This window comes from Palaemon carinicauda, chromosome 14 (assembly GCF_036898095.1).
Source record: "Palaemon carinicauda isolate YSFRI2023 chromosome 14, ASM3689809v2, whole genome shotgun sequence".
NCBI classification, from domain to species: domain Eukaryota; kingdom Metazoa; phylum Arthropoda; class Malacostraca; order Decapoda; family Palaemonidae; genus Palaemon; species Palaemon carinicauda.
Genome location: NC_090738.1, coordinates 19240406 through 19265810, shown reverse-complemented (window position 1 = coordinate 19265810; position 25405 = coordinate 19240406).

Genomic DNA, 25405 nt, shown 5'->3' with positions numbered 1-25405 from the left:
GAACCCCTCCTCGAGCTCGAAATATTTGGCTCGCTGTTATGTATTATTGTAATAATGTACTATATTGTTTCAAGTGTTGCAGGTATTGCGCAACATTGCATCATATTGCATGAATAAGACATGTTATGCTTTGTACATAAGAGTAATGATTTGTTTTGGTATTAGGATTCAAACATTTGTTGATTACCTCAAAGATAGGATGTGATTCTTTATGATTTTGTACTGGAGTAGGATTTAAGTCTTTTCAGAGCAATGCTCTTTTGTTTAGCAATGTTTTGGTTTGTCAGATTGTGTAAGATGCTCCGTATACACTTGGGAGTCAGCTGTCACAGAGTAAACAGTACAATGTAGTCTTTTATACAGTAAATGTATTTTTAAGAATACCAACGTCTTATTATCCATCAAGCCAAAAGTGACGACATCAGATGGGATCAGCTGAGAAATAATTACTAACAATTGTTCATCTATGTTCCAGGTAATTATAATGGTTAATAGAACTTCCTACCAAAGTACCAAATCCCACAGTGACGACATCAGATGGGATCAGCTGAGAAATAATTACTAGCAATTGTTCATCTATGTTCCAGGTAATTATAATGGTTAATAGAACTTCCTACCAAAGTACCAAATCCCACAGTGGCGACGTTTTGGACGACGGACAAGCAGGGAGAAACATTGGACCCTATGCACAAGGACGGCCAGCACAAGAGAAGTTCTGTATTTACATCAGGGGACAAGAGTAAAATCGCCCAATGAAGATTTTACCAGCAGCAGAATAGGAATTTCATCAAATACACAAAAGGGTGAAATTTAAAGTTGGGTAGGTAGGTAGGAAGTACACTTGTGACTGCAGAACAGTAGATTAACCTACCACAGTTATTAAGGTAAGCAATCAAAATGCCTTTTAATATCGAGCACCCACAAGGTTTCAGCATCACTGCTGAGCCTAATTCTGTTGCAACACGATGGCAACAGTGGTGTGAGGAATTTAAGATTTATTTAGAAGCATTAGGGAACATGAAGGATGCACAAAAGAAGGCATTATTACTTCATACAGCAGGTAGGGAAGTTCGGGAAGTGTTTCAGACTTTGCAGCCTACAGATGACACAAGTGAAGCTGCAATTAAGGCTCTTACCACATATTTTGCTCCTCAGGTCAATAAATTTTTTGAAAGATACCAGTTTTCAGCGCAAGCTTATCAGAAAGAAAATTAAAGTTTAGATGCATTTGTGACTAGACTAAAGAATTTAGCTGTTTCATGTGAATTTCTAGAGTTAGAAAATGTTATCATAGATCAAGTAATTGCACATTGCACATCAGAAGAGCTAAGAAAGAAATTATTGCAAGATAAAGATTTAACATTAGAAAAGTTATTGATAACAGGCAGAGCTTTAGAAACATCAAATAGGCAAAGTAATATAATAGGTAGTTCTACAAGCAATAGAATGGAAAATTCTAAAATTAATACAGTAGGTTCTAAGTGGAAAACCAATGAGAATCAGAGAAGGAATATGACAAAGCCTAGTCATAGAAAAGTGCCTAACACTAATGTTCATAAATATCAAAATCAGGCTTATACACAGAAACAACAGGAAAAACCCAAGTGTTTTAGGTGTGGTAAAACTGATCATCTTGCATACGAAGCAAAGAAATGCCCTGCTACTGGACAGACATGCCAGAATTGCAGAAAGCTGGGTCATTTTGCAACTGCTTGTAGATTTCCTAAACAGTACGCAAAGAAAATAAATGCTACAGTTGATACTATGGGTCAAGAGAATAATGAGGAAAATGTTCATGATAATCAGGTTAGTTCAGAAACTGATTTTGCGTTTCGCATAAACTCAGTCAACAAAGGTGCAAAGAAACATATCATGGTAGAAGTAATCATCAATGGTAAACCAATTTTGATGCAAGTTGACACAGCAGCCGATGTATCAATTATGTCTGAGAAAATGGCTAAAAGCATTCCTAATTTGTTATTAGAAGGTACAAATAGAGTTTTGAAAAGTTATAATGGTTTTGATATTCAGGTAATAGGTGCTTCGAACGTAGAAGTACAGTACAAAGAACAGAAATTAGAGAGAATGCCATTAACAGTAGTAAAAGGTAATGGACAAACTTTGCTAGGTTTAGATTGGCTACAGTATTTGAAGTTAGATTGGCCTAGTATTTTGAAGGTTGCAGGTAGACAAGATGAAAACAAAAATGAAATGTCTATGGATAACATCATATCAGAGTTTCAAGACGTATTTGAAGATAAAATAGGTACAGTAAAGAACGCAAAGGCAATTTTAGTTTTGAAACCTGACAGTTCTCCTAGATTTTTTGCTCCGAGACCAGTACCGTATGCATTGAAAAGTGCAGTTGAAACAGAAATCAGGAGATTAGAAAGTGAAGGTTCCTGGGAAAAGGTTACATATTCAGATTGGGCTACACCATTAGTTCCTATTGTGAAGGAAAGTGGACAGGTTAGGTTATGTGGAGATTACAAAGTAACGTTAAATCCACAACTGCAAGTAGCTCAACATCCCTTACCAAATCCGAAAGACATGTTTGCAACTATGTCAGGATGCAGTGTTTTTTCTAAATTAGATTTAAGACAAGCATTTCAACAGCTTCCCATGGATGAAACTTCACAAGAATTATGTACAGTAAATACATCCTTAGGTTTGTTTAGGCCAAAGAGATTACCTTATGGAGTTGCAAGTAGTCCAGCTATATGGCAACAAACTATGGATAAGATTTTTTAAGGAATGCAAGGAGTATTCATTTTTATAGATGATATTTTAATTGCGGGTAAAGACACAAGAGAACATAGAGAAAGATTGCGAACAGTTCTGAAGAAGTTAAAGGAACATAATATTAGAGTAAATAAGAACAAATGTATTTTAGAAGTTGATTCAGTGGAATACTTAGGTTTTGTAATAAATGGCAAGGGTATTCACAAAACTAAAGAGAAGATTAAAGCTGTACAATCAACAAAAGTGCCAGAAAATGTTAAGGAATTACAATCATTTCTAGGTTTAGTAACATTTTATGGGAATTTCATTCAGAATTTGTCTACAATTGCACATCCATTGTATAATCTGTTGAATAAGGGTGTAGAATGGAAGTGGACAAAAGAGTGTCAGGAATCTTTTGAAAGAATCAAGCAGGAAATAACATCACCTACATTCTTAGTACATTATCAAATGGATTTACCAGTTAAATTAGTATGTGATGCATCAAACATAGGTTTAGGTGCAGTATTATCTCATGTGATGCCAGATGGAACAGAAAAACCAATTGCATTCACTTCTAGAGTATTGAACAAGGCAGAAAGGAATTACTCTCAAATAGAAAAGGAAGGTTTAGCATTAGTTTATGGAGTTAAAAAATTCCATATGTATCTTTATGGTAGGAAAAAGTTCACACTTGTTACAGATCATAAACCTTTATTAGCAATATTGGGTCCAAAAGCAAGTTTACCTACGTTGGTAGCTGCAAGACTACAACGTTGGGCAGTTACGTTAGCAGCGTACCACTATGATATAGAATACCGTCCAACATCAAAGATGGGTAATGCAGATGCTTTATCCAGATTACCCGTAGACAAAGCTCCAGAAGAGTATGATGACAGTGTTCTGTTTATTTCTGTATATGATGTACCAATAACTGCAAAAGATGTAGCACACAGTACCAAGCAAGACCCAGTACTTAGTAAGGTTTTGGAGAGTTTAATGACAGGTAGGGACTTATGTGGAAAGGAGGAAAATTGTAAACCGTATAAGGATATATGGTATGAACTGAGTGTGACACAAGGAATAGTGATGAGAGGTTCCAGGGTAGTTATTCCTAATTCACTGAGAAATAAGGTTTTGTCTGAAATACATGCTGATCACCAAGGTATTGTAAGATCAAAGTCAATTGCGAGAACTTTTGTATGGTGGCCAGGTGTAGATAAAGATGTGGAATGTTATATAAAGAATTGTATGAATTGTGTTATGCAACAAAACAATCCTCAATTTGCTAGAATGCACCCGTGGGAGTTACCCAGGTATCCACGGCAAAGAGTGCATATAGATTTTGCAGGTCCTTTTTTGAATTATTTGTTTTTGATAGTAGTAGATGCTTACAGTAAGTGGCCAGAAATTATCCCAATGAAGACAACAACGTCTTACGCCACAATAAAAGAGTTAATGCAAATTTTTTCAACGCATGGTATTCCAGAAAGAATTGTTACAGATAATGGTCCTCAGTTTACCTCACAAGAGTTTAAAGAATTTTGTAATGTCAATGGTATAAAACATACATTTTCAGCTACATATCATCCATCTACTAATGGAGAGGCTGAAAGATTTGTCCAAACGTTTAAACACAATATGAAGTGTAGAAAAGCAAATTCAGGTAATATATTTTTGCATGTGTCAAAATTTTTATTGTCTTATAGAACAACGCCGCACAGCACAACAGGCGTGGCACCCTCAAATTTGTTGATGGGGAGGAGGATAAGGTGTAAGTTAGATTTGTTGTATCCAAGTTTGCAAAGTGATTTAGAAGATAAAGGGTATAAACAAGTAGCAAAGCTTCCTAATGTAAGACATTTTTTACCTTTGTCTGATGTCATGGTAAGATCGTACAACACTCCAGAGAAGTGGGTACCAGGAGAGATTGTAAGAGAGATAGGAAGTTTACATTATGATGTTCGTGTTGGTGATAATGTTGTAAAACGTCATGTTGATCAATTACAGCCGTTAAACAGAAAGACAGGAGAGCATGTGAATGTTAGAGATGAGAAACTTAAAGAAGTAGTTAGATCAAATGAGTCAAATATTAACCAAGATGGTCCAACATCCAATGTAGATTCAGAACCAATTCATGTACCAGTACAAGATGAGGTTAAAGTGCTTCCTAATAGGATTAACAGAGGAAAGCCCCCTGAGAGATTAGATTTATGAATATTTTTACAATGTCAAGTTAAGGCGGAGGAGACTGTTATGTATTATTGTAATAATGTACTATATTGTTTCAAGTGTTGCAGGTATTGCGCAACATTGCATCATATTGCATGAATAAAACATTTTATGCTTTGTACATAAGAGTAATGATTTGTTTTGGTATTAGGATTCAAACATTTGTTGATTACCTCAAAGATAGGATGTGATTCTTTATGATTTTGTACTGGAGTAGGATTTAAGTCTTTTCAGAGCGATGCTCTTTTGTTTAGCAATGTTTTGGTTTGTCAGATTGTGTAAGACGCTCCGTATACACTTGGGAGTCAGCTGTCACAGAGTAAACAGTACAATGTAGTCTTTTATACAGTAAATGTATTTTTAAGAATACCAACGTCTTATTATCCATCAAGCCAAAAGTGACGACATCAGATGGGATCAGCTGAGAAATAATTACTAACAATTGTTCATCTATGTTCCAGGTAATTATAATGGTTAATAGAACTTCCTACCAAAGTACCAAATCCCACACTCGCGTCTTTTCGTCATGGAAAAAAGTCCAGACTTTAGGTAGAAGGATACTATTTTGTATCTTACATTTCCTGTAGGAAATGGTAAGCAGTGTCTAACACTCGTCCTCATGATTGGAAAACCCGATAACATAGGAAGACGGGGGATGCCGGGATACAGCCGGCCTTTGTCGGTTAGAAATCTCTACTTTTAGTCTCTCCTCGTGAGACGAGCTTAATCTTCAAACCTTGTCATGTGAGGGAAGGTTTTGCGATCAACCAGTTAGCCTCCTATACAGGATCGGCCCTCTTCTTGAAGACCTCAGCCTACTAACTGATTGCAATGTCTCTTTACTTCTGCGAGACATCTTCTGTTTACCTCGATCTATAATTAGAGTAGTTGAAGGAATAAAATGAAGGCAATATACTATGCAGATATCTGCAGACTGTGTCATTACCTTGTAGAAACTTCCGCAGGTCCGTCAAGACCGCATCATTCCCCGTCGAGTGCGACCTCTGAAGAACGGGCTGGGTCCCAGGTCCTGCGGCACAAGTAACGGGCCTAGTTTAAAGACTGCCTGATTAGAACCTCTCCCAAGGAGTAGATCTCCCCTTCTGGATTTGACACCTCCTTTAAAGGCATCAAAGAAAGGGGGGGGGGGGGGGAGGCCACATGCAGGACCATATGTCCTTAAGAATATGATCAGAGCACAAATGATTCTCTCTCTCTCTCTCTCTCTCTCTCTCTCTCTCTAGTAGGCACCATATTCCTTTGGGAAAGTAGCGGGGAGGGGGGGGGGGGGAGGAGCCGTTATTAGTAGGTTTCCTGTTCGTAGGAGAACATTTCCTGCTCCTACGTGGTCTCTCCTTTGGAATATCCTGTTCACAGGTTTTGATTTTATGGAATCCAACCCCTAAGTAGGAGCATTCCTCCTACAGCCTGTGTTTTAGAGGTGTTCCGTCGAGAAGTGGAATGAGTATTAATGTCTAGCATTGATCTTCTTTTGCAGGAGAAAGACTGCTGTCTCCTGTTCGATTCCCTTTTACAAGCAATTTTCTCAGAGAAAATAGTAGATGGCTTCTCCCCACTTTCGTGCAGACTTTTAGTTGGACTACTCTCATTAAGGGACTAGACTAGAGATAGGTCTAGCCTCGTCGGCAAGACTCGTCTTGCTGAAAAGACAGGTCACATACAGTGGCACGTCTACGATTCCGGAGATTCCATTACACACGACTAGATACACCGTGGTTAGAGTCGAGTGAAGACTGTTTCTTTCCTCTTCTCAAGACTGCTATTCTTGTCATGCACTCATAAATTGCCAACTAAGGAAATCATACTATTTGGCTTAGGCAACGGAGGACCTTAGTTCGTCCATCGAGCATCTCCTCTAATCGTTGCTCTCTATAGAATTTGAGCCGATTACCCATTGTAGGGTAATACTGAACAGTCTTCTACGGGACGGGTAGCTCTAAACTGCTGATTTTCCCCTGATCCTGAAGACAGGCTTTTCCCAGTGTGACACTCGATCGAAAGAAACGTACCCTATGGGTCTCCCTCAACGTCTCTCGCTTACGGCGAGAAACCAAATATCCTATTTTGTTCCGGGCAGGTTGAACCTCAGGTTTAAGCCCTTCAACTGGGAAACTGCCGCTTGGTAATCAAGGCTGTAACTCGGGTAATTACTTGAGGTCTTACCTCGAGGAAGGTGGTTACCTAGCCCCAAGGGTATAGCACACTGGGTCAGATCCTTGTCATTGTTTTTCTTTTTCACGCCAGTAATTATATTGGGGCCATATCAGAAAAACAATGAAGGAGTTTGCTCCTTGGGTTCAGCACGAATCTCGTCCGTGACGGGGACTCAGGTCCTATACCATTCATAGAATCTCTTTACTCCTCCTCATAGAGATGACCCAGAGCTCTGTACATTTTAGAGCAGAATCCGCCCATAACGTTTTCAAGCACAAACAGTGCCCTTGGTACGGTGAAAATGTGTCTGTTCTTCACCTCACCTTACCTACAAGACCTGATACGTTTTCTCTATCACTCCTGTAGTCCATAGCACTCTTGAGTAGCTCCTTTGTGACACAAACCGTGTCATTGGTAGGTTGGATAAGTGTCTAATCTTCACCTCTCCCTACCCACAAGACGTGACCCACAGAAGACCTGATACGTTTTCTCTATCACTCCGGTGGTGGTGACACAAGAAGTGGTTTAATGATATCTCGGGCTCCTTGTTGGACAAGTAGCAGAAGGTTGAAGGCATTGGCTACCCAGGGTAAGACTGGGATGAATGAAAGTATGCCTGGCTCTTTTACTTTCATTATCTTCCCCTCCTTTGAGGAACAGTGCCGTGGGTACCTTTGCAAAGCTGGCTTCAACCTCTGCAGGTAATAACCACTTCCCTTGTGTAATCGGGTATGTTTTGCATATACTCGTACTCGTCCCCAGCACCTCCTGCGAGGGAGGCCTTGGGAAATGTCTTTTTATTTGTAGGGCTCCTATTTTAACAAGGAGCATCTTCTTACTTAAGACGTTCTTAGGATATCTCTCGTAACTACTTTAGTTGCTCAGGCCGCTATCATACTCGCTGGTATTGATATGCGAGGTGCAGGGTTTCCCTTGATAAGTCTAATACTGTACTAGGGAAATCCGGGTCAATGACCAAGCAAGTAGTCGGACTTGCCACCCTCCTAAGAGTGAGTTATCCGCATAAATGGCGGAAGGTTTAAATAACAAATTCGGAGATAATTTGTAATTTTCCCTAACTAATACAAACCTGTAGCTATTTATATAAATTGGCCTGACATTACCTGTCCCCAGTAAGTCCTGCCTGCAAGCAAAAAGTGACATGGTTCATTGAACCGTGAGTAGATATAGGTGGTTGGGTAGCCCCAGCTCCCCCCCCACCTACTCACTCTTAGTGGTTAGGTAGGGTTGCCACCTTGCACTTGAAATCTAATTGCTGCCTTCCAGCTATGCTAGAAGTAATATCCACATATATAGCTACAGGTTTGTATTAGTTGGGGAAAAATACAAATTATCTACGAATTTGTCATGGTTTGCTACGTACATTATCCCCGTAGTCTAGTATTTTGACTTAATAATACCACTACACCAATTAACTTGGGACAATTGACACTTTTTGGTAGCACTGAATGTTCATGCAGAAACCTATCAACTTCTGGAGTTCCATTGTAATATCAATAAAACTGGCCAATAAACTCTTAAAATATGAGAAGAAATAACCACTGCACATTTGCATAACGGAATCCGTGGCAGTCAACTACTGAGAAGCCCTATTTTTTAGAAGGATATATGAATTATTATACTTGGCAGTTAATTGATTAATCTTGAAGCAGAACAATCAATCATGTCTCAGCATTTTTACCGTACCCATACTTCATGACCAAAAACAAAGGCATAATCATTACCAAAAGCAACGGAAGATCAGGCATTGACAAAAGCGAAATACCATCAAGAGAAAAACTAACATCCTAGGGATAACAATCAGGAACAATATTTATCAGCAAATATTTCCATTACCCTTATTTTGCGGAAGATTCGAGTAACCTTTTCATATGAACCATCTGAAAAATATATGATAGGTAAAAAAATAGTTTTCAATATTAAACTTACCCGATAATCATGTAGCTGTCAACTCCGTTGCCCGACAGAATTCTATGGAGGGATACGCCAGCTATCACAATACTAGAAGGGGGTGTATTTACCAGCGCCACCTGTGGCCAGGTACTCAAGTACTTCTTGTTGACACCTCCTCAATTATTCCTCTGTCGTGCTTCCGGCTAGACGTTCTGGGATACGCTTATGTTCTTGGAGTATTTTCACGACTTTGGTGAAGTATTTCTCTTTGATTTCGGCTGTCGCTTTACTGGAAAACTTCTATATTAGCTTAGTTAGCTTTTGGAATTAATTTGATTAATTTTGGTGACGAGAGAGTATGAACTCTCGTTCACCTTTCAATGGCCGACCCTTCCCTTAGACGGAAGTGTTGGTGTCTAAGAGAGTATAGACTCTCTTAATTTTGCTTAACAAAGTTATAGATTTATTTTATATCTCTCCGCCTCTTATAGGCCTCTTCGATTAACTTCCTTTTATTATAAACTCATTAAAATTAATTTTTATATTTGTTTATATTCGACCTTCCTAATAGTAGGCGGTCTTTTACCGAAGTTAATTAACTTTGAGCCCGTCATTTCGGTTTTACCTGTTAACATATTATGCTATTTCTGCCACAGAGTTTGAAAGATTTTCTTTGACAGTCTCGTACTGTTTTCAAAGCTGAACTAACGTTTTTTTTTTTTTTTTTTTTTTGTCTCTGCAGTTGTTGACGTTCAGAACGTTCAACTTGCACTCTATCGTTACGATAGAGAAAGAATGTTCACGGTTTCACGTTGCAGTAAGAGTAACCGTGTCTAGCGTTTTGTTCATTCTTTCTTAACTTAATGGTTTTGATCCTAATAAAGGAACTTTTCAGTTTTTTTCCTTTAACAATAATATGTTTTAACGATATATATGATTGGGCTCTTCTCTCAGGTTCTAAGTCAAGAGAGAGAGAGAGAGAGAGAGAGAGAGAGAGATAGAGACGGAGGGAGAAAGAGGATAAACGTTTCATTCAAGCCTGCCAGGCGTACGAGTAACGTCATTATCGATTTTTGGCTCTTCTCCCTAGTCTCTTTAGGGGAAGAAACTAAACGTTTCTAGAGTGATCTAGTGTTTAGTCTCTTTCCAACCACTGATTTATCTTTCATTAGATTTTTCTGTTTCCTTGTAATTCTGTTTTAGCAATTACTAACTTTGAGAAAGGATAGAATTGCGTATTTCAGGTACAAACCACTTAAAGTTTCGAGTTCAGTGAAATAAGTGCAAACAGAAATCAAAGTGATATGTGATTAGTGCGTGAGGGTACTTTTGTGCGCGCCAGTTGTCCTCCCAGTCCGGGACCTCTTGCAAGCTCCCAAGCCCAGGGGAGAAGCAATGTCGAAGGGCATAAGGGTTCAGCAGGCCTTGATCGGCGCACAGAAGTATTCTCGGTGGTTGCAGGCGTGTCTTACCGAGACCGTCACTCCCACCCGCAGACGATTGAGCCCTTATTTTGCTCGTCTGCAGAAGAGATTAGGGGAGAAAATAAAGGCAGAGTAACGCTGGTCTCAGGTCTCAAGACTTCTTAAACGTTAAGTCCAGACCTATGCCAGACGTACGAAGTTAAAGTTCACAACCCGAATGCAGTGATTACACTCCGACTAGTTGCACCGCCTGCACTCCCTCCACCTGTTCTCGCTGCACCTGTGCTCGCCCAGCCTGCACCTGCTCCGCCTGGTCGCAGCACCATCTGCCAGGCGTACGATGTTGTGAACTCTACTACAGTCCATGCAAGCACAGTTTTCGGACTTGATGAGTGAGTGTCGGGCTGAGAGTGTTGCTCCACCGCCTCCGCCTACACTCCCTCCTCCTACACTCGCCCCGCCTGATCACAGTACCATCTGCCAGGCGTATGATGTTGTGGACTCTACTACAGTCCATGCAAGCACAGCTTTCGGACTTGATGCGTGAGTGTCGTGCTGAGAGTGTTGCACCTCCTGCACCTGTGGTGCACCAACCTCCTGCACCCGTTCAGCCTGTGCTGCACCCGCCTGCACCGGTGGTGCACCAACCTCCTGCACCCGTTCAGCCTGTGCTGCACCCGCCTGCACCGGTGGTGCACCAACCTCCTGCACCCGTTCAGCCTATGCTGCACCCGCCTGCACCGGTGGTGCACCAACCTCCTGCACCCGTTCAGCCTGTGCTGCACCCGCCTGCACTCGCTGCACCCAGTCGCAGCTCCTTCTGCCAGGCGTACGATGTTGAACCACTTTCGGAGTTTGCTGTTCACAGTGTTGTTCAGCCTCAGCCTTCTTTAAGGCAACCCTTGCTTTGGGATCAGGAGAGTTACACTCTTCCTCCTCCTCCCCTTGCTGCTCCTCCAGTCGTGCAACTCTCGGTTGGGGTACAACAACCTCTCCCCTCCGTGAGTCTGTCTGCTCAACCAGCGCTGCACCGAGTTCAACCCTCATCTAGGCAAGCTCATCTACACCATGCACTTGCGCCTCAGGAGCCTCAGCTTGCTAGAACTTTACCTTGTTCTGCGCAGCCTCAACCTTCTCATGCTCCACTCATCTCTCAGGAACAGGAACGGACTACTCCGCCTCCGTCCTCCGCTCAGCTGGTACAATCCTTGGGTGCAACTCTTGCTAGGAGTCAACCTCCTTCACCCTTGCACCTGCCTTCTGCTCCGTCTGTTGTTCAGCCTATGCAGTCTGAACCTCAGGTTTTCCCTCAAGTTGAGGAAACCTCTGTTGTTGTTCCAGCTCGTTCTGACTCTGCTGTTCAGCTTACCATGGTTTAAACCCCATGCAAGCATGCATTAAGCACTCTAGCACTGGTCATGGAATTTCTGAGAAATGTTAAACGCCATGCACACGCTCTGCTTTCCTTTCAGCAGGCTCTGCTTACAGCAGGCTCTACTTCCTACATGCTCAGCATTCAGCATGCTCTGCATTCAGCATGCTCTGCATACAACATGCTCTGCATACAGCATGCTCTGCATTCAGCATGCTCTGCATACAGCATACTCTGCATACATCATGCTCTGCATACCTTACCGCATGCTTCTCAACACATCTTGGGTTGTTGCCAACTCACTAGACTGTCAAGCAGTTTCATAACGTTGCCTTCTAGTCTGCTGCTTTGCACCAGTGAACCCTCACTCAGAGAACTTAGCTTTTCTAGGATAAGGTCCCTGTAGATGAGAAAGTTCTTTTCTCCCTCCTTCTGATATTCCCTTGAGGACTCTGTCATTTGGAGGGAGCCTTTAGCTGCATAACCTCTTATGGACTTTTATTTAAGCATAACATGCTTACAGGGAAGGTAATGGTTACACTTCAGCCGCTAATCCCGTCTGTTTCCACACCTGCTCCCATAGACCTTGAGCTGTGTTGCATGACATGCAGTCCAAGCTTAGTCCTTGTTAGAGGATTTTTTGTTTACGGAGTCAATGTGTCACGGGGAAGACGTTCAACAACCAACAGAAGGGACTTGTTGTGACGCAGTGGGCAACCTCAGCAACCCGTTAAGGAGTTGTCTGTACGACCCAGACAGTCTAGACAGATTCGGGTTGTCACTGTACTTCCTCGCTTGCCCATGATTGACAGTTTACAGACTGTGCAGCAGTATCATGATCTTGTGTCCGGCTCCGTCAGACGACTGGCTTTTAAGAGCTCCCTCAAGTCGTCGCTGTCTGGAGATTTTCAAATGGACTATGGATCTGACCAAGGAACTGGGCCTCCTGGTCAATTTTGAGGAGTCTCAGCTCGTTCCATCCCAGACCATTGTCTCCTTGGGTATGGATCTTCAGAGTCGAGCTTTTTCGGACTTGTCCGTCGGCCCCAAGGATCTTCCAAGCCCTAGAATGCATCCAGAGCATGCTGAGAAGGAACCGATGCTTAGTCAGGCAGTGGATGAGTCTAACAGGGACACTTTCATCGCTGGCCCTGTTCATCGAGTTAGGGAGACTCCACCTCCGCCCCCTTCAGTATCATCTAGCTGCTCACTGGATAAAGGACATGACGCTAGAGACGGGCTCAGTTCCTGTTTCCGAAGAGATGAGGTCTACCCTAACGTGGTGGAAGAACAGCATTCTTCTCAAGGAAGGTCTACCATTGGCTGTTCAGTCCTCCGACCACCGTCTCTTCTCGGACGCATCGGACACGGGCTGGGGTGCGACACTGGACGGACAGGAATGCTCGGGAACATGGAATCAGGAGCAAAGGACACTTCACATCTATTGCAAGGAGTTGTTGGCAGTTCATTTGGCCTTGATAAACTTCAAGTCCCTCCAGCTTAACAAGGTGGTGGAGGTGAACTCCGACTACACCACAGCCTTGGCTTACATCTCCAAGCAGGGAGGGACTCATTCGAGGAAGTTGTTCGAGATCGCAAGGGACCTCCTCATTTGGTCAAAAGATCGAAAGCTCACGCTGGTAACGAGGCTCATTCAGGGCGATATGAATGTCATGGCAGATCGCCTCAGCCGGAAGGGTCAGGTCTTCCCCACAGAGTGGACCCTTCACAAGAATGTTTGCAGCAGACTTTGGGCCCTGTGGGATCAGCCAACCATAGATCTATTCGCTACCTCGATGACCAAGAGGCTCCTCTTGTATTGTTCTCCGATTCCAGATCCAGCAGCAGTTCGCGTGGATGCCTTTCTGCTGGATTGGTCCCATCTCAACCTGTATGCATTCCCGCCGTTCAAGATTGTCAACAGGGTACTTCAGAAGTTCGCCTCTCACAAAGGGACACGGCTGACGTTGGTTGCTCCCCTCTGGCCCGCGAGAGAATGTTTCACTGAGGTACTGCAATGGCTGGTCGACGTTCCCAGGACTCTTCCTCCTAGAGTGGACCTTCTGCGTCTACCTCACGTAAAGAAGGTACTCCCAACCTCCACGCTCTTCGTCTGACTGCCTTCAGACTATCGAAAGACTCTCAAGAGCTAGAGGCTTTTCGAAGGAGGCAGCCAGAGCGATTGCCAGAGCAAGGACGACATCCACTCTCAGAGTCTATCAGTCTTTATGGGAAGTCTTCCGAAGCTGGTGCAAGGCCAATGCAGTTTTTCCTCAACCAGTACCAATGTAACCCAGATTGCTGACTTCCTGTTACATCTAAGGAACGTAAGCTCCCTATCAGCTCCTACGATCAAGGGTTACAGAAGTTTGTTGGCAGCGGTTTTCCGCCACAGAGGCTTGGATCTTTCCTCTAACAAAGATCTACAGGACCTCCTTAGGTCTTTTGAGACCTCAAAGGAACGTCGGTTGTCCACTCCAGGCTGGAATCTAGACGTGGTCCTAAGGTTCCCTATGTCATCAGGATTTGAACCGCTCCAATCAGCCTCTTTTAAGGACCTCACATTAAAAAACTCTTTTCCTCGTGTGCTTAGCAACAGGTAAAAGAGTAAGTGAGATCCACGCCTTCAGCAGGAACATAGGTTTCACATCTGAAACGGCTACATGTTCCTTACAGCTCGGTTTTTTGGCTAAAAACGAGCTTCCTTCCCGTCCTTGGCCTAAGTCGTTCGAGATCCCAAGCCTGTCCAACATGGTGGGGAACGAACTGGAGAGAGTACTTTGCCCAGTTAGAGCTCTTAAGTACTATCTAAAGGTCAAAACCATTACGAGGACAATCAGAAGCCTTATGGTGTGCTATCAAGAAGCCTTCTCTACCAATGTCTAAGAACTCAGTTTCTTACTACATCAGGCTTCTGATTAGAGAAGCAAATTCTCATCTGAAGGAAGAAGACCTTGCTTTGCTGAAGGTAAGGACACATGAAGTGAGAGCTGTGGCTACTTCAGTGGCCTTCAAACAGAACCGTTCTCTGCAGAGTGTTATGGATGCAACCTATTGGAGAAACAAGTCAGTGTTCGCATCATTCTATCTCAAAGATGTCCAGTCTCTTTACGAGTACTGCTACACCCTGGGTCTATTCGTAGCAACGAATGCAGTAGTAGGCGAGGGCTCAGCCACTACATTCCCATAATCCCATAACTTTTTAACCTTTCTCTTGAATACTTTTTATGGGTTGTACGGTCGGCTAAGAAGCCTTCCACATCCTTGTTGATTTGGCGGGTGGTCAATTCTTTCTTGAGAAGCGCCAAGGTTAAAGGTTGTGATGAGGTCCTTTAGTATGGGTTGCAGCCCTGTATACTTTAGCACCTTTGAGTTGATTCAGCCTCCCAAGAGGAACGCTGCGCTCAGTAAGGAAGACGATCTTATTAAAGGCAGAGTAACGGTTCAAGTCGACTTCCTTACCAGGTACTTATTATTTCATTGTTATTGTGGATAACTGATTATATGAAATATGGGATACTTAGCTATCCTTTAATCTTGTACACTGGTTTTCACCCACCCCCCTGGGTGTGAATCAGCTACATGATTATCGGGTAAGTTTAATATTGAAAAATGTTATTTTTATTAATAAAATAAATTTTTGAATATACTTACCCGATAATCATGATTTAATCGACCCTCCCTTCCTCCCCATAGAGAACCAGTGGACCGAGGAATAATTGAGGAGGTGTCAACAAGAAGTACTTGAGTACCTGGCCACAGGTGGCGCTGGTAAATACACCCCCTTCTAGTATTGTGATAGCTGGCGTATCCCTCCATAGAATTCTGTCGGGCAACGGAGTTGACAGCTACATGATTATCGGGTAAGTATATTCAAAAATTTATTTTATTAATAAAAATAACATTTCTGAATTTGGTTGAAACTATAAAAATACCAAAACATTTTTTCTGTTAGCCTTTGTTTTGTTTTATTGGGTTCCTTAGTTATTACCTTCTACAGAAGTATCGTTTTCTGATTACTACCACCCAAAAGTAATTGAGGAAACCCAGGTGGGGATTAGGGTTTTCGATAGGATAAAAGGAAAACTCACATTACGGAAGATGATGATGACAGAAACCAACAAAGCGGCAGGATAAATAGTTCTTTTTTCATACAAAAATAGAGGGTAAAACAACTCCTACTGACTATATGCCATAGTTATCTCTCGAGCACCATTCTCTCTAGAGTCTGTTTTCTTCCGAGTCCCTATTTGTTCCATAACTGAAATACAAACCACTCTACTTAATATGGGTAATTACTTTCGGCGTAACTGAAATGACGAGCCATTAGAATTTGAACGAGGGTTTACTACCCCACCGCTAGTTAGCGGGGGTTAGGGAGGGTAGCTTGCTACCCCCCCCCCTCACACACACCTGTGATTTAGCTCACTTTGCTATCGGCTCGGGTGGTTGTCGGACGTGTCCGCTATCACCCTCGCCTCTTTGACAGCCATTAATGCTTTTTGTCTTTTTACTTACTTTTTCTTATAATATATATACAGTGGTCCCTCGCTAGTTCGCGGTTCAACTTTCGCGGGTTCAGAGCTTCGCGGGTCTAAAAAATATTCAAAAATTAAAAATATCAAAAAATATTAAAAAATTAATAATGAAAAATATTAAATTAAAATTAGAAATTACATTATTTTACAAATTTTGAAAACAAAATATTCAATTAGAATTAGTAATTGCATCATTTTACAAAATTTTAAAACAAAAAGAAATGCACGTATACGCTAAGCATCACGGGCATAAACGCAAGCTGATTGGCCAGCACTCGCTGAGAACTCGACTCCCCATTGGCCCATTCACTAGCCCAAGCTTCTCCCGATGCCCATCGCTCCACGCTTTTCTCGTATACGCTTCTCGCCATAGATCGTGGTTAGTTAGTCTTTGTCTCGCGGTGATTTTTTAAGTGTAAAAGTTTTGTGAAGCCCTTCGTGATGCCTCCCAAACGCTCTTTATCCCTTGGTGCATCTAGTGAACCGAAGAAAAAGCGAAAGATGTTAACAATTAACGAAAAAGTGAGTTTATTGGACAAGTTGAAAGCGGGAAATAGCTACGCGAGCATAGCCCGACAATATGGCCTTAATGAATCCACGGTACGGTACATAAAGAAGGAAGAGAAGTACATCCGCAAAACTGCTGCAATATCTTTCACGAAAGATGCCAAAAGGGTTGTAAACACCCAGAATAAGACCATGGTGCGAATGGAAAATGCACTGGCTATTTGGATCCATGATTGTAGGGAGAAGAAAATCACCCTGGATACAAACATGATCCGAAGTAAGGCTAAAACTTTGTTTGATGCTATGGTGCCTGAGGGTGGTGACGACGACAACGTTCAAGATGAGGAAGAAAACGACGGCGACGAAGATGATCCTCTGCCTGGTACCTCAAGCCAGACTAGCCCACGACGACCACGTACGACTTTCGTTGCCAGCAAGGGCTGGTTTGATAAGTTTAAGAGGCGATTCGGACTTCAGAGTGTGTCGTTGTATGGAGAGGCAGCCTCTGCAGACGAAGCAGCAGCGAGGCATTATGTTGAGGATGTGTTTCCGGAAATAATAGAAGAAAATGGCTATGTCCCGGAGCAAGTCTTTAATATGGATGAAACAGGCCTCTTCTGGAAGAGGATGCCGTCCCGAACATTTCTTTTCAAGGACGAACTTAAAAAGACAGGTTTCAAAGCTCACAAGGATCGAGTGACTCTGCTCATGTGTGGCAATGCTGCAGGATTCATGCTGAAGCCCGGCCTTATCTACAAGTCACAGAATCCTCGAGCATTGAAAAGCAAGAACAAAGCCTTACTGCCAGTGTACTGGATGGCCAATAAAAAGGCATGGATCACCAAGGCCCTCACACTTGATTGGTTCCTTAACTCTTTCATACCACAGGTAAAGCTTTACCTGGCTGAAAAGGGCCTGCCCTTTAAAGTAGTTCTCTTCATTGGTGTGCAGGAGGTCATGCAACTAATTTGCATTATGAAGTGGTACAGGTGGAGTTCCTTCCCCCCAACACCACTTCCCTTATACAGCCCATGGATCAGGGGGTTATTAGGGCCTTCAAAGCCCTCTACACTAAGTCAACAATGGAGGGTCTCATCTCCTCCATTGAAGAGACCGACGAGACCTTCAGCATCAAAGCTTATTGGAAGGACTACAACATAGCTATGTGTCTGGCTAATATTCAGAATGCCTAAAGGACATGAAAGAACAGACACTCATCTCCAGCTGGAAGAAATTGTGGCCAAACAAAATCACTCATGACTATGAGGGTTTCACGCCTAACGAAATACATCACTCTGCCGTTGATAAGGCTGTCAGGCTGGCTCGGTTGGTGCAGACTGAAGGCTTCTCGGATATGACGGCTGATGAAATTAACAATCTCATCGACTGCCACTCAAACCCACTGACAGAGGAGGACCTACAGGAAATGACCAAATCGGCGAGTGAGGAGGAAGACGAGTCTGCTAGTGACGAAGGTGACGAAGCTGAAGAAGGTGGCCTTACATTGCATAATTTACAGGACCTCTTCAATGTTGCCAAAGACCTCCAAAAAAGGGCCAAAGAAATGGATGACAACATGGTAAGAGCCGTCGAATTCAGCAACCGTATTGATGACGTCATGGCTGTTTATAGGCACATCTTCATCGAAAAAAAAAAACAACGTTCACAACTCCCAATAACGATGTTTCTTACGCACAAAAAACCAGAAGAAGATCCTCCTGCAACCGCTACACCGCCTCCTGCATCCCTTACGCCACCTCCTATATCCACTACGCCACCTCCTATAGCCACTACGCCTCCTCCTGCATCCATTACGACACCACCTGCAGCCACTACGCCGCCTCCTGCAGCTTCTCCTGCATCGTCTGCGGCGTCATCCGAGGAGCAGTAAAGCTCTTCATGCCCCTGTGCAGTCATTCATCGTTATCACCTCATCGTACTGCACAGGTCTTTTCATCAACTACGCTTAGAAGAACTTATTGTAAGAGGTAAGTTAAATGTTTTATTGTTTGATTGTTTAACATGAATCTCTCTCTCTCTCTCTCTCTCTCTCTCTCTCTCTCTCTCTCTCTCTCTCTCTCTCTCTACACCCATTTTCTATATGGTATGGTACAATTTTATTTATGTATTAACTGTAATCTTAAACCCCCAGAAATAGAAATTATAAATGTTAATTTGTTGCGCAAAACGACGGACTAATTATGTTAGCTAGTTGTAGTGTTTGCTTGTTTTTGAAAGCTGATAACGATAATTGGTTGTTCGCAAGTAAATTGTTCGGTAGAACAGTGTTCTAGACCCTCAATTGTTATTGTAAACAGACAACATTTTTAAATATTAAACTTAGCCGGTGAATATATAATAGCTGACATCTCCGACGGCTCGACAGATTCCAAAAACTCGCGAGCGATCGCCATGAAGGTTGCGGGTGTGCCCACCAGCGCCGACTATCGGCCAGATACCGCATATACTTGTAAACAGCTCCAGTTCTTCTCTGTCGGTCTTGTCGACAAGTTGGTTCCACTCGCTTTATGACCTCGAGTTTTCTACCGAATTGGTGAAGTACTTGGTTTTGGTTTTATTGCTTTCGCCGTGTTGGATTATTCAATACTATCTTCAAAAGAAATGCTTTTGAAAGGAGAGGAAAAGTGTTTTGCCCTTGCTTTTTTTTTTATCTCTGGTTTTTCCATTGAGTAAAGATGGCCGACCCTTCCCTCAGTGTACGGAAGTGTGTTTAAGGCTTTTAGTAATTATTTTATCACGTTATAAATTATTGTTGATATTTATAGATTTTCCTCTATATATTTTATATCTCACCCGCCTTTATTAGGCCTCTTCGATTAGCTTTCCATTTATACTAAACATCAAGATGAATTTTATGTTTTGTTTATATGCGGCCGTTACCTATTCCTTGTAGGCGGTCCTAACTTGGAAAACGAAGTTAAATAACGTTGAGCCCATTCAACTTTTATTTTTGTTAAGTTTAAATCAATTGCTCTGTAAGAGTTATGAAATGAATATTTTTTAGAAAATATTTTAAGAAATATATTCTTTGAATAGTCTTCGTGCTGTTTTTTTCAAAGATGAACTAACGTTTGGTTTATTTATACTACGCAGTTTGCGCTCTATCGTTACGATAGAGAAAGAGAGAATCACGGTTTCACTTTGCAGAAAGAGTAAATCGATTTTGACGTTTTGTTCATTCTTCTTTCAAACTGAAGTGTTTTAGATACTAATTTAAAGGAACTTGTTAATTTTCAATTTCTTAGTCCTTTCAGTTTTTTCCTTTGGTCAAATAACCTGTTTATTGACGAAGGGTGAGTGGGCAATTCTCTTGTGTGTGACAAGAGAGAGAGAGAGAGAGACGGAGAGAGAGAGAGAGAGAAAGAGAGAACGATCCGATCTTTATTCTCGTCCCAAGTCTCTGTACAAGGAGTTTGGGAGCGAGTAACGTTGTTCTCGATTCAGTTTTTTACTCTCTTCCCAAGTCTCTGTACGGGGAGAGAGGATAAAACGTTTTTAGTTTTTATTCTCGTCCCAAGGCACTGTACGGTGAGAGATTGAAAACGTAGTCTTTAGTGAACTAGTGTTTAGTGTCCTCCCCAGTCACTGATCCTTTTTAACTTTATATATTTCCGTTTTATTCGATATATATGTTTACTGATTTTTGCATGTGTGTTTCATTTTGTACTAATGTGCTTACATTATACGACTCATTTCGCAATTATAACCTTTTGATGTAAGGGAGAATTGCGTGCTTCAGGTAGAAATCAGTTTTATTCATGCCTAATGTGAAATTATTGAAAAATACGATATCAGTGAAGTAAGTGCAAAAAACATGTTCTGTGTTGCGGAGGGTTCGTTTGTTCGTGCTTGTCGCTCCCCTAGTCCGAGACCTCTTTCAGGCTCCCCTGCACCAGGGAGAAGTAATGTCGTAGGACTTAAGGGGACGAGAGGCTTTAACCAACGTACAGACGTTCCCTCTTTGGTATCGGACGTTTCTCGTCAAGATCGCCCTTACCATAAGACGGGTGAGACTGTGTTCTCCTCGTCATCCGAAGACTTTTCGCAAAAGAAACCTTGGCGCAAGGTTTCTAGACCCTTGAAGCGAAAGTCAGTCCCTTCAGGACAGGTCCAGCGTCCTGGCTGTGGCCATTGGGACAGCTCTGACCCTTTGCAGTCGTCGGAAGACTGTTTCGCCTATTAAACGCAAGCGTAACACGGGGTCCGAGGGTCGCGGTAAAGGCAATGTTTTGCCAACACAGACGTTACCGTCGTCTCGGCCCGTTCCGACTCCCGTTGATCCTAAATGGGTTGTCCTGCAGCACATGCAGACTAAGCTTGCCTCCCTTATGGAGAAGTATGACGTTGAGCAGGTTCACGATGAACCTTCGATTTCGAGTCGCCGTTACGCTTAACGAGACTCTGGCCGTCAGCCGCCCAAACGAGCATTTACTCGTCCGTTTGACGTTAGTGCTGACGTTTCTTGTACTTTGAAACGTAATGTCAGTAGTTTTTCACGTCGGTCACGTGACATGGATCCTCCCTCGCTGCAGTCTCGTGTTGACTTTCAGCCGCTGCCGCAGTCTCGTGTTGACGTTCAGCCGCTGCCGCAGTCTCGTGTTGACGTTCAGCCGCTGCCGCAGTGTCGTGTTGACGTTCAGCCGCTGCCGCCGCAGCCCCGACCGGACGTTCGCCGACCGGCTCAGTTGCCTCGACTTGACGTTGAGCGTCAATCACCGCAGTCGAAGGTTGTTTTGCCTGCTCAGTCTATGCAGTCAAGGCAGTTCCGACGTGACGTCGAGCGTCAATCAACTTCAGTTGTTGTTGTTGGTCAGTCACAAGGATTTCAGTCCTTTCAGCAGCGGCATGACGTCGCTTCCTTTACTGCTACTGCTGCTTCTTTGCTTGTTGACATTGCCTGTCAAGCGTTGCCGCCGCGGCAGGTCTCTCCTTTTCATGAGACTCGGCAATTGTCGGACGAGGTTCCTTCAGATGAGGAAGTTGCTGATCCTCCTCCTACTGATATTCCTTTGGGGACTTAGTCAGACGGAGAGGAGCCTAAAGCTGCTCAGCCCTCTATGGACTTTAAAAAAAATCATGCTGATTTTTAAGGATCTTTGTCCGGACCATTTTGTAACTGCTGCTCCTCGTTCGCCTTCGTCAGAGTTTACGCTAGGCCTAGCTACTTCGAAGCCGTTGTTTTCTAAGCTAGTGCTCTCTCGCTCTTCTAAGAGAGCTTTACGTTTGCTAGGCGACTGGTTGATCACCAGGAGGAGTTTGGGGGAGACAGCCTTTGCTTTCCCTCCTTTTAAACTGGCTTATAGAGCGAGCGTCTGGTATACACGGGAGAAGTTCTCAGCTTGGGAGTTCCTGCCTCTGCCCAGGGAGACTTCTCAAGCCTCATAGACTCTCCCCGTCGCCTGGCCATGAGACGCTCCAAGATTTTATGGTCGACTTCAGAGCTAGACCATCTCCTGTTAGGAGTTTTTCGAGCGTTTGAAGTTTTTATTTGTTGGATTGGTCCCTGGGAGCCTTAAGTAAGAAGGTCTCTCCAGCTGTCAATGTATTGCTGTACAATTATGTCATGCATGAACAAGGCTATCAGGGATGGCTCCAATGATCTGACAGCCACATTCTCTGCAGGAACAAGGCTATCAGGGATGGCTCCAATGATCTGGCAGCCACGTTCACTGCAGGAGTACTTAAGATGTAAGTGCGCTCAATGTGTTCATTGTCTAGACAAACTTCACGATGAAGACTACCAAATCTGTCTTGGCAGCAGTAAGGGAAGGCGACTGGATGGTCTCTCTCGACCTTCAGGATGCATACTTCCACATCCCGATTCATCCAAACTTTCAACAACATCTGAGGTTTGTGGACGGGAAAGTAATGTACCAATGTCGAGCACTGTACTTCGGCCTCATTCCTGCTCCTCTTGTTTTTACAAGGCCTTTGCAAAATGTAGCAAGCTTTCTACATTTTTTGAGGATTCAGAGCCTCCCCTTATGTTGACGACTGGCTAATCAGGGCGTCGTCATTATATCGCTGTCTGGAGAGCCTCTAATGGACATTAGACCTAACCAAGGAGCTAGGTCTCATAGTGAACGTAGAGAAGTCGTAACTTACAGTACCCCATCCCAGACTATTCTTTATTTGGGAATGGAGATACAGTGTCTGATTTTTCGGGCCTTTTCGTCTCCCACAAGAATGGAACAAGCTCTGTTAAAAGTCCTTCACTTGCAAGAGAAAAACAGTTGCTCTGTAAGAGTTTGAACTAGCCTCGTGGGAACTCTTTCATCGCTGGAGTAGTTTATCTCTCTGGGGAGACTCAACCTATGCCCTCTCCAATTTCACCTAAACCATTGGAACAAGGAGAAGGGCTTAGAGAGTATCTCTTTCCCAATCTCCAACTCAGTCTAGACATGTCTGACTTGGTGGGACAGCAACATCAGACTTCGAGAAGGTCTTTCTCTTGCGATCAAGAACCCAAACCATGTGTTGTATTCAGATGCATCGGATTTGGGTTAGGGAGCTCCACTGGACAGTCTGGATTGCTCGGGTCTTTGATCCACGGATCAGAAGGAACTCCATTTAAGGCAAGTAACATCTCTCCTTTGGCGAGATTTGTGCAAGGAAAAATGAATGTCTTGGCGGACGGCCTCAGCAGAAGAGGACAAGTCATCTCCATGGAGTGGACGTTGCATAAGACTGTGTGCGAGAAGCTATGGATGACATGGGGTCAACCCACCATAGGTCTTTTTGCGACTTCTCTGACAAAGAGGCTCTCGATTTACTGCTTTCCAGTTCCAGATCCAGAGGCAGCCCACATAGACGCTTTCCTGCTGGACTGGTCTCACCTGGACGTTTATGCCTTTCCACCTTTCAAGATCCTAAACAAGGTGCTGCAGAAGTTCACCTCTCACGAAGGGACCAGGTTGACATTGGTTGCTCCACTCTGGCCCGCGAGAGAGTGGTTCACAGAGGTACTTCAATGGCTGGTAGACGTTCCAAGGAGTCTGCCTTTAAGGATGGATCTCTTACGGCAGCCCCTCGTAAGGAGTCTTCATCAAAGCCTCCCCGCGCTTCGTCTGACTGCCTTCAGACTATCGAAAGACTCGCAAGAGCTCGAGGATTTTCGAAGGAGGCAGCCAGAGCGATTGCGAGGGCTAGGAGAGCATCTACCATCAAGGTCTACCAATCGAAGTGGGAGGTCTTTAGAGACTGGTACAAGTCATCATCCATTTCCTCTTCCAGTACCTCTGTAGCCCAAATTGCAGACTTTCTCCTGCATCTGAGAAATGTTCGCTCCCTCTCTGCTCCCACTATTAAGGGCTACAGGAGCATGTTGGCTTCTGTGTTCAGACATAGAGGCTTAGATCTGTCCAATAATAAAGATCTCCAAGATCTCCTTAAGTCCTTCGAGACCTCTAAGGAGCGTCATATGGCAACTCCTGGGTGGAACTTAGACGTGGTCCTAAGGTTCCTAACGTCCGACAGGTTTGAGCCATTACATTCAGCCTCCCTGAAGGATCTCACCCTCAAGACGCTTTTTTTGGTGTGCTTGGCTTCGGCTAAAAGGGTCAGTGAGATCCATGCCTTTAGTAAAAACATCGGCTTCTCTACAGATAAAGCCACATGTTCGCTTCAGCTTGGTTTCTTGGCCAAAAATGAACTGCCTTCTCGTCCTTGGCCTAAATCTTTTGATATACCTTGCCTATCAGAGATCGTAGGCAACGAGGTTGAAAGAGTACTGTGTCCAGTTAGAGCTCTTGAGTTCTATTTAGCTCGTACCAGATCCTTACGAGGTGGATCTGAGGCCTTATGGTGCTCCGTTAAGAAGCCCTCATTGCCTATGTCTAAAAATGCTTTATCGTATTTTATTAGATTTTTAATCCGAGAGGCTCATTCTCACTTAAGTGAAAAAGATCGTTGTTTACTTAAGGTCAAGACGCACGAAGTAAGAGCGATAGCAACTTCCGTGGCCTTTAAGCAAAACAGATCTCTGCGAAGTATTATGGACGCGACCTTTTGGAGGAGCAAGTCGGTGTTCGCTTCATTTTACTTAAAAGACGTCCAGACTCTTTATGAGGACTGCTACACACTGGGTCCATTCGTTGCAGCGAGTGCAGTAGTGGGTGAGGGTTCTACCACAACATTCCCTTAATCCCAATATCCTTTTAATCTTCTCTTGAAATGTTTTTAATCTTGTTTTGGGTTGTACGGAAGGCTGAGAAGCCTTTCGCATCCTTTTTGATTTGGCGGGTGGTCAAATGTCTTTTCTTGAGAGCGCCCAGATTAAGGGTTTTGATGAGGTCCTGTTGTATGGGTGGTCGCCCTGGATATAACAGCTCCTGGGAGTCTTTCAGCATCCTGAGAGGATGGCTGGGCTTCGTGAGGAAAGCGGACTAATAAGGCAGAGTAATCGTCAGAGTCAGCTTCCTTACCAGGTACCTATATTTAATTGGGTTTTGTTATGATATAACTGTCAAAAACTCTAAGCATATACGCCTTTATTGTATTAA